Below are 13,867 nucleotides of genomic sequence, written 5' to 3' on the forward strand. Positions count from 1 at the left end.
ATTCCCTTTACTATTCCACCACCCCCTTTCCCTCTGTGAATCACTATTATTATTACTATTTGTGTCTATGAGTTTAAATTTTATATTCCACATATGAATGAACTCATCTGGTTCTTAGCTTTTCCTGACTGACCTTTTTGCTTAGCATAATGTTCTCAAGGCCCATCATGTTGTCACAAATGGCAGTATTTCATCTTTTTTTTATGGCTGAGTAGTATTCTATAATATATATGTACCACATCTTTATCCAATATCTATCAAAGGACACTTGGTTGTTTTCATGTCTTGGTTACCATGAATACTGCTGCAATGAACATAGGGATGCATACAGCTTTGCAAATAAATGTTTTCAAGATTTTGGGGTAAATACCCAGAGGAAGCATTGCTGGGTTATAAAGTGACTCTATTCTTAATTTTTTGAGGAACTTCCATACCTAAAATAAGTGATTCTCAATTTAATATGTACCCTATTTTAGAATCACTAATGATTATTTTTTTAGTGTATCACCAACACATTCCAACATTCCCAGTTTTCCCTAGACTGAGAAATTACCAAGGATGTGAGACTTAGTGCTAAAACTAGAAAAGGCTGGGAGAAATTGGAATGAGTTTCTGTTTAAAGAACATACATATGCTTTAAAAATTACTAATATTAGAATTGACTTTGAGAAGTAAATAGTTTTTATATTTGCTTGGCATTATTGAGGATACAAATCTTCAATTAGTTACTATCTTTTTGTTTACTTTACTGAAATATTAATGTCTGCTTTTTTCTTCAACCTCTGAGGAGAACTCTCTCCCTGTCTCTCTCCTTCTCCCTCCTTATTCCAAAATAGCCACTTTGATTTCCAACTACATTCAGAAGGGATCTAGCAAAATGGTGGCCATGGTTTCCAAATCAGAAAACAAAACACATGGTTTAACTCTTATTATTACAATATAGCATAACATTTGACATCAGAAATGTCCCAAATAAGTGTAGGTATCTGGCTGCACAACCAAAAAAACCTGCAAGATAAGAATTTGAATTTATCAAACAGAAATCCAAGTTAAATGAGTTTATTTCAATGGTGGGATCCAGCTGGTTCACACTGGTTTGGCAGAACTGATATATAATTTTTTTTTGAGCTTTGCGAATCGGTTGTTAAAATGGCACTTGTAGTCAGAGTTTTCTCTAGGGTGGGCTGCTGCCCAGGCCAATGTGGACATCACAAATTTACATCCCTTATTCTTTTTTAATGTTCATTTGTGCAACAGCATAGTCTAAGCACCCATATTAATGTTCATTCCATCCATAGGTGAAAAAAATTGCAAATGAGGATACCAGTCAAGAAGCAATATGGAACTATCTTAAATAACAGTATTATTGTTTATGTCAGGTATTATTTAATATTTTTATTAATATTTTAAAAATCCTTTTATAACATAATCTAGTTTTGTATACCTCTTTTATTGTTCTTAGTTAAGTATTAAATGCATGAAATAAACTACTTTTCAGTATATATTTTTTTATACTTAAAATGGTCATTAGGGAAATAATATCAGTTGTTAAATTATTTGAATCCCACCACTGGTTTATTTCATAAAGAATATGTGCAGTAATTTATTTTAGACTAATGAATGTTCAATGCATATTTCTTCCAATACACAGAAAAAAAAAAAGTGATGTGGCAAAATTGCATGGAGTGTTTTCTGAGTTTCCTTTATTTGTTCAGTTAATAGAATTTCATCATTCTTATTTCATGTATCTCGTAAATTGATTAGTTTAATCTTTATAGTAATTTGATATACAGACACTTAAGGACAGATTTTTTGGTGCTCAATCTCAGTCATAGGGTTAAGTAAGAAGGAGCAATAAGTATACAGATTCACAAGTTTATAAAAGATACAGCTTTCTAGGTCATACACTTGTATATAAAGGAATGATTTGTTAGTAGGAAGCTTTTACATTTATAGACTATATTTTTCTTGCCATTTCTTGGAACTGAATAATACTAACTTAATTGTCTACTTTAAATCAAATTTACTATAGTTATTTCCTTTAAAGCATTTCAAAAATAACCATATTATTCTCCAAGGAAATATCCAATGAAGTCTTTAAGCTTGGCTCTTTCCTTCAGGCCCCACTTTAAGAGATAAGCTGAGAAAATAATATTAGTCCCCCTCCAAATGTCTTTATGATAGCACTTTTTTTCCAAGACTAAATGTGAGGGATGAAGAGCGAAGGAGAAAGAAAGTCATACCCAACTTTTTGTAAAGATTCATTCTTATTGTGTCATCTTTACACTGTCTCATTAGGTAGTTGATGTATATTCAATTTGTAGGTGTGATATAAAGATTTTTGTTACCTTCCACTGTTTAATTATTACCAGTGACAGAATATTTTGTTACTAATAACTTAGATACATGCAATAATGTTTACTAAACCAGAAAGTCTCTCACTGTAGTATTTTAGAAACTAGTGTTTAGAAAGATAAATATTCCTCCCCATATCCCACTTTCTATATATATATCCCAGTATACTGGCATAGTAACTGGGTATTAGAGGGAAATAAAGCTGTATTTTTTTTTCCTCCATTGAAAGTTTTGTTTTGAAACAGTATACCTTATTATGTATCATAATGTTATGATTTTAGTTTGCCAGATACCATCCAACCAACCAAAATACTGTACATTTTCTTCAGATAAGAAAATAGAGTATCTAGAGTTTCTTTCCTTTTCTTTTTAATCCAGTTACTAATTTATCAAAATATGAGATACTATAACACTTGAGTTTTTATATACTTTTAACAGATTCCTACATCCTGACTGCTTGATTTCTGAATTATGATTATAAACATATCTTTAAGTATATTTTTAGTATATTCATTGACTAGATAGATATGTACACTATGATTAATTTTTATTTATTTATTTTTTCTTAAATTACATTTCTTTTTTTAAATTAACTTTATTTGTGTGGCATTGGTTAACAAGATTATATAGGTTCTTGTATACAATTCTATGATACATCATCTCTATTTTGCATTATAAGCCCACCATCCAAAGTCAAATTTTTGGGATATAAAACTGAAAGAAACATTATATTTATGTTTTGATCAACAGGCTTTTCTTGATCAATATTTTCAAAAATCTTTCTAAGTTAAACATGTAATAATCCTACTACTACTCTGCATTTTTTGTATGGCAATTTATTTGCTTAACAGATAACTATTATCATTTTCTCTTACAATTCTCTATTATGTGTTTTTTATTTTACCTGATTATTGCCACTTAAGCACTTACTATAACGTGTATAATATCTGAGAATGAGAGAATAATTCTTTTTTCAATCTCTCCATATTCTTTGAAAAATAGTATCAATACAACCCCTTTTCTTTCTCTCTTGACCCTTATCTCTACTATTTTACTATTTCATTTCTCTGTTTCCACTGAAAATTGCATATCTCAAGGGTTTTACACTTGCTGTCTTCATTTCTCTCCTTTTATTTTCTCTTTGAACCTCTCCATCAGACTTGTTCTTACCACTTCACTGAAACTGTTCTTTCCAAGGTTATTGTTGAACATCACATTGTAAATATTACTTGAAATTTCGCAGTCATATCTTAATTGAATTACCATTATCATTTGAAACAGATCATCTTTCTCTTCACTTTTTTTCTCTAAAAATCCACTGTTTCCTACTCCCACTTCCTCTTCTACTTCTACTTTGACTTCCTCACTGCCTACTTTTTCTCAGCCCCTTTGTTCACTTTTCCTTATCTGCCTAATCTCCTCACCCTTGAACACACTAGTGCTTCCTTCCTGCTCTTCTTCTCTTTTTTATATATACTCATTTATTTGGTGTTTTCAGCTGGTCTCATAAAATTAAATACCATCTCTACAGTGATGACTGCTAAATCTATATCCTCAGCCTGGACCCCTTCCCTGAACCCTTAAATTTATCTTCAGAATTGTATTTCTACTTGGATGTCTAGTAGACTTTCCACTGTACCATATTCACAACTGACCTTTTGGTTCTTCCACTCAAACCTGCTTCTTTGACCACTTTCAACATCATAGAAATTCACAACTCAAGTTGCTCAGCCCAAAGTTTTTGATAGCATTCCAATTCCCTTTTCTCTTGCACATTCCATATCCAATATGTTACCAACTTATTTTGCCTTTACTTAGAAAGAAAATCTATATTCTGACTTCTTCTCCCAACTCTTCTGTTACTACCCTGGGAAACCACTAGTTTATGTTTTATTTGCACTATTGCAGTAGCCTTTTCATTGGTCCACCTGCTTCTGTCTGCCCTCTCCAGTCTACCACGCCTGTTCACCTCGCTTCCATACACTCATGTACAACCGAGGGATCGTTTGGACTGCCATTATATTATACCATATGTTACACAAAATTTCCCAGAGCCAAAAGACCATAAAAAGATGCTGACAACTCCACCATTATATTAATAGTTTATTAAGTGAACTTACATATGAGGTGTCTCTCAGGTGGCAGCAAGATGATAGAAATATCCTCCATGATGGCAGGTATTGAATGGTTATATAAGAAAGGGCAGAGTGGATAAAAGTACTGGGGTATGATCAGCTTGCCCAGGGAAGAACAAAGATCTCTTTTAGGAGGCAGTACAAACAAGCACACTGTGGGCATAGCGAGGGGTGGCTCAGAGAGTCTCTGAGAGAATTTTTGAGAAGCAATATTGGTTCTGGCTAGTATCAGGCTGGCAGATTAAAAAATGGTCAGGCAGTAGTCATGCCACAGTCTCTCTATCACAACAGAGCACTGCTAGAATCCTTTAATGACTTTTCATCTCATGCATTGAAAAGACCAAGTCCTGACAATGATCCACAAGACATTAGATACTTTGTATTCTGACCTCATCTACCACTACTGAACTCCCATGTCTTACTCTGTTACCAACATGCTGGCTTTCTTGTGCCTCAGAAATTTTAGTTATGTGCCTGATTCTGCCATAGGGCCTCTGCAATTTCTCTTCTCACTTGTTTGGAATTATTGATTATATTGTATTTACATAGGTGGTTCCCTCACATCCTCAAGGGTTTTGCTCAAATGAACATCTTTTCTGGGTGGTCTGTTGAAATTTTATTTAAAAATGTAGTTTCCAACTGCAGCATACTCTATCTCATTTCCTTGACTAATTAATTTTATGTCATAGCCCTTAGATTTTGCATTTTTAAATTTTCTTTCTCTTTATTGTGATATAATTGACATATAATATTGCACTGTGCTAATTTTAGAGGTATAATAGGATTTGATATGTGCATATACTGCAAAATAAATATCATAAGTTTAGTTAACATCCATCACCACACATAAAAATTAAAAATTTAAAAAATATTTTTGTAATGAGAACGTTTAAGATCTGTTCTCTTAACAACAGTCAAATAAACAATAATAGTAGTGTTGACTTTAGTTCCCAAGGTATACATTGTATCTCCAGGACTAATTTATTTTATAAACAGAAATTTTTACTTTGACTACCTTCACTCATTTTAACCACCTCTGGTAACTACTAATTTTTTCTCTGTATCTTTAATTTCTAGACTTTTTGTTGTTGTTGTTGGTTTGCTTTTAGATTTCAAAGATAAAGGACATATTACAATATTTGGTTTTCTCTGTCTGATTTATTTCTCTTAGCATAATGCCCTCAAGGTCCATTGAGTTATACTTGAGATGTTATTTATAATAAGGATTCCCACTACCTTGTCATAGTTTCTCAGAGTGAAATCTGGGAAATTTGTAAAATGGTATCTCCAGGTGATTCTTATGGACTTAAAATGTGAGACTCAAAAGTCTAATTGTAAAAGATTATATGATTTTAGGATTAGTACTACATGTTTTTATTAGGGTTAAAGTAGTCCAGGCTATGCTCTTTGAGTCTTATTTTACCAACTGAGTACAAAGAGGAAGACACTTTCTTTGTTCTTCCTTTACTTTTGCTACTGAAGTCAGTAAGATTCCTCTATGGTCACATATATAGCCTCATCGACTGCTGTCAGAGAAGTTTCCTAGGTGTGCTTAAGTGTGCTCAGAGAGGCCACTTAGTAGATGCCTGTGGAGTTGATGGCCCATGTGCTGCCATGATCTAGGGCTTCTGGGAATCATTCAGTTTTTAGATAGTGTACTAAGTGGCACCTGACTCTTTGTAAGAGTTCAAAAATCTTTCATTGTTTAATTCATTTCCAGGGGTGGCTTTGAAATAAGGTAGGTTAGAGTTTATACCTCTGGTACAGTTACTTGTGAGAACAGATATTCAGAAGACCTGACTGACAGATTTTGTTCTTTACAAATATATTTTTCAGAAATATATATATTTCTGCTTCTAAAGATAGGTGTTTTTTTTTACATATTAGTATAGCATATACCTATAGAAATTTTGGAAACACACAAACTGAAAAAGATGGTATTAGAAACCTCTAAATCTTACCATTTAAATCTCTCCATTGTTATCATCTTAGTACTCTTCTTTCTGAAGTTATTTGATACATATTACACACAAACATATACACACATTAACATATTGAGATACACTGCACTGTATTTCCAATTTTGCCCCTTCAAAATAATATAAAAATTTTTGAAAATATTTTGATGAGTTATATAATACATTATTTTATAGATTCATAATATAATTACACATGATTATTGTGAATTTAGGCTCTTTCTAACTGTTTCATTGTGTTTCATGTATAACTATTTTTAATTCTTTTTTGAAGGAAATAAATAATTGAATTATACATGTTGAAATAAATTATTTTTCCAACTACTCATATACTATGTTTTATAAAACATTTTTTATAAATAACTATTTATTTTTATTGTAAAACTAACAAATACAGGTCCTAAGAGGAAACACTTTTAAAGCCTCTTTACATTCTGAGATATCTGATTCAAAAAAAATTGTATGGTAGTAGAATTTATGGCAACTACTCAATTCATGTATCGAGAAATAAGGGAAACAATGGTATTTCAAAATGCTTACTAAATTATTACACTAGCTTTAGAAAGCCCTATATTGTAGTAAAGAAAATTGTTAGATTACTAAACACTGAGAGTCCAGTGGTAAGTATAAATACTAGATATGAGAGGACCTTATAGAAATAAGAATGGCTTAGAAATATATTCAAAATAATTAAGAAATAGATTAGAAAAAAAAGGAGCTTTATGAATCTTAAGCTAGTAGAAAAAGATTTGAATTGGTACATATAACTAAGGTAAGTACATAGATTTTGGTGCAGAGTCATAAAAAATCTTGGATAACTATGATTTGCATATGGTATAATCATGAAAGGATTCAAAGATAAAACTAAGAACTTAAGACTTCATCTCCAATCTCACGCACAAAAGGAGAAAATAGATAAGGTAAATATGCATTCAAAAAAAAATAAAAAAGAAACAAAGTTTTAAGAAGTAAAGGGTTCTATAAACAATGGTCAATATTAGGAGAAGGTAACTTTGCAGTTCCTTCTTGTATCAAGTGTTAGCCCTTAATCTATGAGGAGATATTATTTGTAAAGCTATGCAACCTATTAGTCAAATAAACTGGACGATTTCAGCACAAGCACCAAAGATCCTTCCTAGTAAGGATCAACTAAAAAAAAAGGGGGGGCATCTGGATTATCACAAACTAAGCAGGACTGTCCAATGTGTTTTCTTATTCAGAACCACGTGTCTCAGACAGCACAACATGTCCTAGATCCAGTTTTGAGTTTGTCACCATCATCTGTGCCCTTTTTCCTTTTTTATTGAATTTATCAGAGTGACATTGGTTAATAAAATTATATAGGTTTCAGGTGTATAATTCTATTATACATCTTCTATATATTGTATTTTGTGTTTATCACTATGACCATCATTATTGCTTTTTCACAAGAAAACATGAGACCATTATTTTGTTTTTAAGAAATAGAATATGAGCTTTTCACATCCTAGTTCTCTGAAAACAAAATGGTCTAGTATTTCTTTATATCAAAACTGTAAGCAGTCCAGTCAAAATGGTCAAATCTGAAATAGAAAGTTTACATTCTTTTTAAGATTCAACTGTGTAGCCATTTGATTTAATAATTGTGTTTCAGTCAGGTACAGTCTCAGAATCATCTTCTTCAGAGAAGTGTTAACCTACAATAAATTGTATTGTTATGAAATACAGTCTCAAAGTAGATATTCAAGACAGATATTCCATCAGGTTAATTAAACGGTTTATCATTAGTTGCTAAAAGCAATGTTCCATACTCATTGACAAAGAGGAGTCAGGAATGCAGGAGCATAGAATGCAACTACTCTATCTGCATACAAATGATTCTTACTGCAATGGCTCTGCCCCGGGAAGGGCCTGGCTTGGGGATGGATAGTGACAGAAGGGCATCAAAGCTGCTGAAGCATTCAGAAACCGCAAAGTAAACAAAGTATGTGCTTTACGGAGAAACTGAAGCAGAATGTTAAGTGCTTCAGCAGAGTTTTACGGTGTCTGAAAATTCTGAGGGTAGATTCGAGAATCTGACACAGATTGGAGATAGAGTGTTTTTTGTATGATTGGAAAGGATGTAGCAACAGAGCCTGCAAAAATAGCTGCTGTGGGATTCCGGAAAAACTTCCTTGTATGTTTGCATGCTATTTTTGATTCCTAAAATATTATTAAGTAAAATCAAATGTACCTCTTTTAAATTAAAGAAATAAATAACAAATAAGAGTTTATTGAGCACTCACTAAATCCAGGCATAAGACACAGTCCCTGCTCAGGTACATCACATAGGGTAAACTAGAAACTAGTGCTTTAAATTACAGATAGAACAAATTGAGTATGTTTCGAAGTTACTTTCTAGACAATAAAACCTATTAGCCCATAGAGTCATCACCCAAAGGAAGGGAGTAACATACGTTACTAAAATCAGTTAAAATTTGTTGAACGTAACATGGAAGAACACATTGGAGGAAATAAGCAAAAAGTTTTTATATTCTACTTCAACCCCATTTCATCTTAATTTGATTCCACATGCTGCTCTCTTTATATGTTATCCTTTTGTTTCCAATGAAAATATAAGTATATGGAAATACTTTTTATTTTCATTATACATTATTGTATTTTGCCTGGTTTTTCAGATAGGACATCTGATGTAATAGGCTAGGGATCAATACATGTATTTTACTTTTTTCTTTTTTTTTTGTTATTTATTTTTAGAAGTTACCATATGCTCAGCACCCTAGTACATCTGATTTTTGTAATAGTCTCATTCTTTTGAAATTAGTCATCACTATAGCTTGTTGAGGAATGACTGTTCACACATCAAGAACAATTTTATAAGTTTTAAACCAATATATTGGAATATGATTGGAAGAAAGATCTCAACAGATCAAAAAAATGCTCCAGAGAATGGCCTTCTGCAGTTCTTTTTATGCATTTAGAGTAAAAGGAGAGAACTTAAGGAAGGTACAAGAAATCCACTGGTGGCTAATTAAGGAGGCAGGAGAAAACATAGTGGAGAAATCTATGGGACTGAATAAAAAGTAAAATGGACCAATACATACTTCTTTTACCTTTCTGGTTACAAGACAGTTAACATTTACAGCACATAGAGATGGTATGCTGGCAATGAGATAAAGATGATGATGATGAGGAGGAGTTCTATGGTCTATACCAGGGCTAGTCAACCTTTTTATACCTACCGCCCACTTTTGTATCTCTGTTAGTAGTAAAATTTTCTAACTGCCCACCAGTTCTACAGTAATGGTGATTTATAAAGTAGGGCAGTAACTTTATAAAATTTATAAAGCAGAGTTACAGCAAGTTAAAGCATATAATAATAATTACTTACCAAGTAGTTTATGTCGGATTTTTTGCTAAGTTTGGCAGAATAAATCTTTTTTTTTTTTTTTTTTTTTTTGTATTTTTCCGAAGCTGGAAATGGGGAGGCAGTCAGACTCCCGCATGTGCCCGACCGGGATCCACCAGGCATGCCCACCATGGGGCGATGCTCTGCCAATTTTGAGGCGTCGCTCTGCCGTAATGAGAGCCATTCTAGTGCCCGAGGCAGAGGCCACAGAGCCATCCTTAGCGCCAGGGAAAACTTTGCTCCAGTGGAGCCTTGGCTGTGGGAGGGGAAGAGAGAGACATAGAGGAAGGAGAGGGGGAGGGGTGGAGAAGCAGATGGGCACCTCTCCTGTGTGCTCTGGCAGGGAATCGAATCTGGGACTCCTGCACGCCAGGCTGATGCTCTACCACTGAGCCAACCAGCCAGGGCCAGAATAAATCTTTATAAAACAACCTACTATAGTTAAATCTATCTTTTTATTTATACTTTGGTTGCTCCGCTACCGCCCACCATGAAAGCCAGGATGCCCACTAGTGGGCAGTAGGGATCAGGTTGACTACCACTGGTCTATACTCTGGTGCCAGTGGTTGTGCCTTCAAGAGGTTTGGAAAAGAATTCTGACATTTCAAAGATATGTTATCCTAGATGCATAAGAAAAATGAACAAGTGTCACCTAAGGTAAATATCAACCTTTGCTAAGGAAGCTATGGGCTTGGGAAGTGATTACCTGCCAATGATCAGCTCAGTTAGTAATTTCTGATCAGGCCAGCCTGTGTGGTCACTTTCCGTAACTGAGCTCATGACCTTCCTGAGTTTATCACATTCATCACAAAGCTCCCTTTTCATTCACAAGCTCATTAACAAAAAAAGGCCATTAATGGATATTTTCTTACACATTGCAGGAAATGGGGAATCATTCTCTGCCAATGCACATCTCTGCAATTCTGATACTTTTAAGATGGGTTTATATTGTTATCACAAGTATGATTCTCACACCAAATAATTCAAAGTTATGATTCTTGTAGAGTTGCATAATAGGGTACTCTGACTAATGTAGTTTTAAGAAATGACATGAAGATTGAAGTGTTTTATGAATTCCATGATATAATTTGACTTGGCAATGGTCCACATCAACATTTAAGAGATTGGAAAATAACCAAATAATAGTTTGTAATCCTTTAATTGAGATGATCCTAGCATACAAGTCTCAAATTGGTAGAATCATTTAATAAGAACTAAACTATTTTTAAAACCATGCTGGTTAAAAATATACACTGGAGAAATTTAAGAATTTAAGATCTCTTCAATTGGTAATTTTGAGTTTTCAAAAAAAATGGTTATTATAACCTGAATCTGAGCTATTGTTTTCAATAATATTTCTGTTAATGCTTTGCATATTATTTTATATAAAAGGCAGTGAAATTTGCCATGAAATTTTTTTAACATTATGAGCTATTATTTTCATTCAATCATAAATAAGAAATCTGAGCATTAGTTATATTAACTTACTCAAAAAACAGTAGAGCTATGCCTGACTAAGCAGTGGTGCAGTGAATAGAATGTTGGACTGGGACACACAGGACCCAGGTTCAAAACCCGAGGTCCCCAGCTTAATCATGGGCTCACCAGCCTGAGTGCGGGGTTGCTGCCTTGAGTGTGGGATCATAGACATGGCTCCGTGGTCACTGGCTTAAGCCCAAACGTGGCTGGCTTGAGTCCAAGATTGCAGGCTTGAGCAAAGGGTCACTCACTCTGCTGTAGTACCCTAGTCAAGGCACGTGTGAGAAAGCAGAAAGCAATCAATGAACAAAGATGCCACAATGAAAGAATTGATGCTTTTCATCTCTCTCCCTTCCTGTCTGTCTGTCCCTCTCTCTGTCTCTCTCTCTCTCTCTCTGTCTCTGTCACAAAAAGAAAAGAAAAAGAAAAACAAGTGGTAGAATTAGGATTAGAACCAAAATTTGTCATGCTTTGATGTCTTTTCCTTTTCCGTGTCATATGTACACTTCTGATTTGATTAAATCAGCCTTGTTTAGTTTACATGTATAGACAGTCAGAGGAGTCTCCAGTTTATTTTGAACTTTTAACTTTATTGAAAAACATACAATTTAAAAAAAAAGAAATACATACAATTTAGACCCATTCCTCTTGTTCCATTTCAAACATTCACTTTACTGTCATACACATCTTAATTGTTAGTAAAGTGAAACTGCTTGAGCTGTTTCCTTCTTGAAATTCCTTTACCTCACTACAATCTCAGCAGATTACATATAATTTTACCCTAATTTGAAATCTGCATATTTCAAATAGTCCTTTTATTAAAAGAATAGGTTTATACAAATTAGATGATGTGCCCTGAGATATGCCTACATATATTTATTTATTTTTTGTTATAGAAAGGTAACAAGAACCTCATCATTTTCTGAAGCCAATATTAGAACTGAGGCTTAAAAATCTTGGCATACAATGAAACACAAAACCTAAAATTAGGAAAGCTGTTGGAAATCCAATGCATCATGCATAGAATAAACAGTCATTTTATAAAGGTAACTTTTGCTGATTTAGACTATGCCAGATTTCCTTGTAATAAATATTCAGCTTCCTCTTTTTTTTATAACAAACCATCACAATCTTAATTTTTTAAATTGAAGTGTATTAATTTCTGTAAAAGCAATAATTATATGTAGAATCTGTCATATTCAACATAGCATAATATATATGATACATAATAAAAAATCATGTATAACTATTCAATACATGAATGATAATACAATAAAATAATGAGATAAAAAGTCAGCTATCTTAGATTTTAATCCTGAATGAATTCACCATCCAAAAATAGTCCCTAACTAACTGTCCTTGCAATGACCAAATGAAATTAATTATGAAAAATCTTTATATAAGTTGTATATACATTTGAAGTTACATTGCAAATGCACTAAGAGATTTTTAGATTATTTCAATTTCACAATTTTAAGTCAAATGCCAGCATGTTAGTGTTGTTAAGAATACCCTCTTTCAAAGATATATAAGCATATTTATATATCTATATATAGCTATATATGTTATAATTTAAAATTTTTTAATGCTAGATGTGCTTTTTTGTGGCTTTACTTTTAAACATTTTAGGTATTTTTCTTTAGAACTTTTTATTTTATATTTAAATAGTATAAAATATGTACTATATAGGTATGTTTTTAAAATTCAGACTGATCTACTAATTAAGCCTATTTGTTTAATATTCCTGCCTCTACACTCATAGATTTTAACTAAGTGTAGCAATAATTATTTCCATGATTTGGACCAGGAAACTTAAAGTTTAACTGCAGTTTTTATTGTCCTGGGCCTACAATATGTATTAATACTGTGACCCATTTATATCTTCATGTGTGTATGTATATAATTTGTTAATTTATAAAACAAATAATTATATTCATAACACAAAGGATTTTACTTTAGAAAAGATAGATTTATAGAGACCAAACAAAAGCAAAATGAAAATTTGTGATAAAGAAAATTAGAAAATGCAAATACTTTATATTATGCTATTAGTAGGTCTCAAACTGAATTGAAAATATTTTAAAAAATAAATTTTACTTCTTTGAACACAGAGAATGTTTTTCACATGCATTATATGTAAAATTGATATTAAATCAAATAACTAATCTGTTTCACAGAAAATTCATTGCAGTCTTTTTTCAAAGTCTATTTTCTTCTTTCTTACTCCTGAGGTCAATGTGATATTAATTTGTCACAAGCAATCCAGTCATCACATTAGGAAAAACTGCATAGATAGCTAGTCTTTTACGGATTTACAGAACTTACCAGAACTTATATGTTGTATTTCTGCCAATCCATAAAAAGCTCAAGCTTGTTGACCTTGTACCTAATATTGAAATAGCTCTCAACAAAGTTGCAGAAAAAGTTGCATTAATATTTGTTTGTAAAATATTTGCTTTATAGGGGCAGTAAAATAAATAAGAAAGTATATCCCACTTAATTGTGGCAGACTATTAAAATGGGTTTATTTTATT

This window comes from Saccopteryx bilineata, chromosome 6 (genome assembly GCF_036850765.1).
Source record: "Saccopteryx bilineata isolate mSacBil1 chromosome 6, mSacBil1_pri_phased_curated, whole genome shotgun sequence".
NCBI classification, from domain to species: Eukaryota; Metazoa; Chordata; class Mammalia; order Chiroptera; family Emballonuridae; genus Saccopteryx; species Saccopteryx bilineata.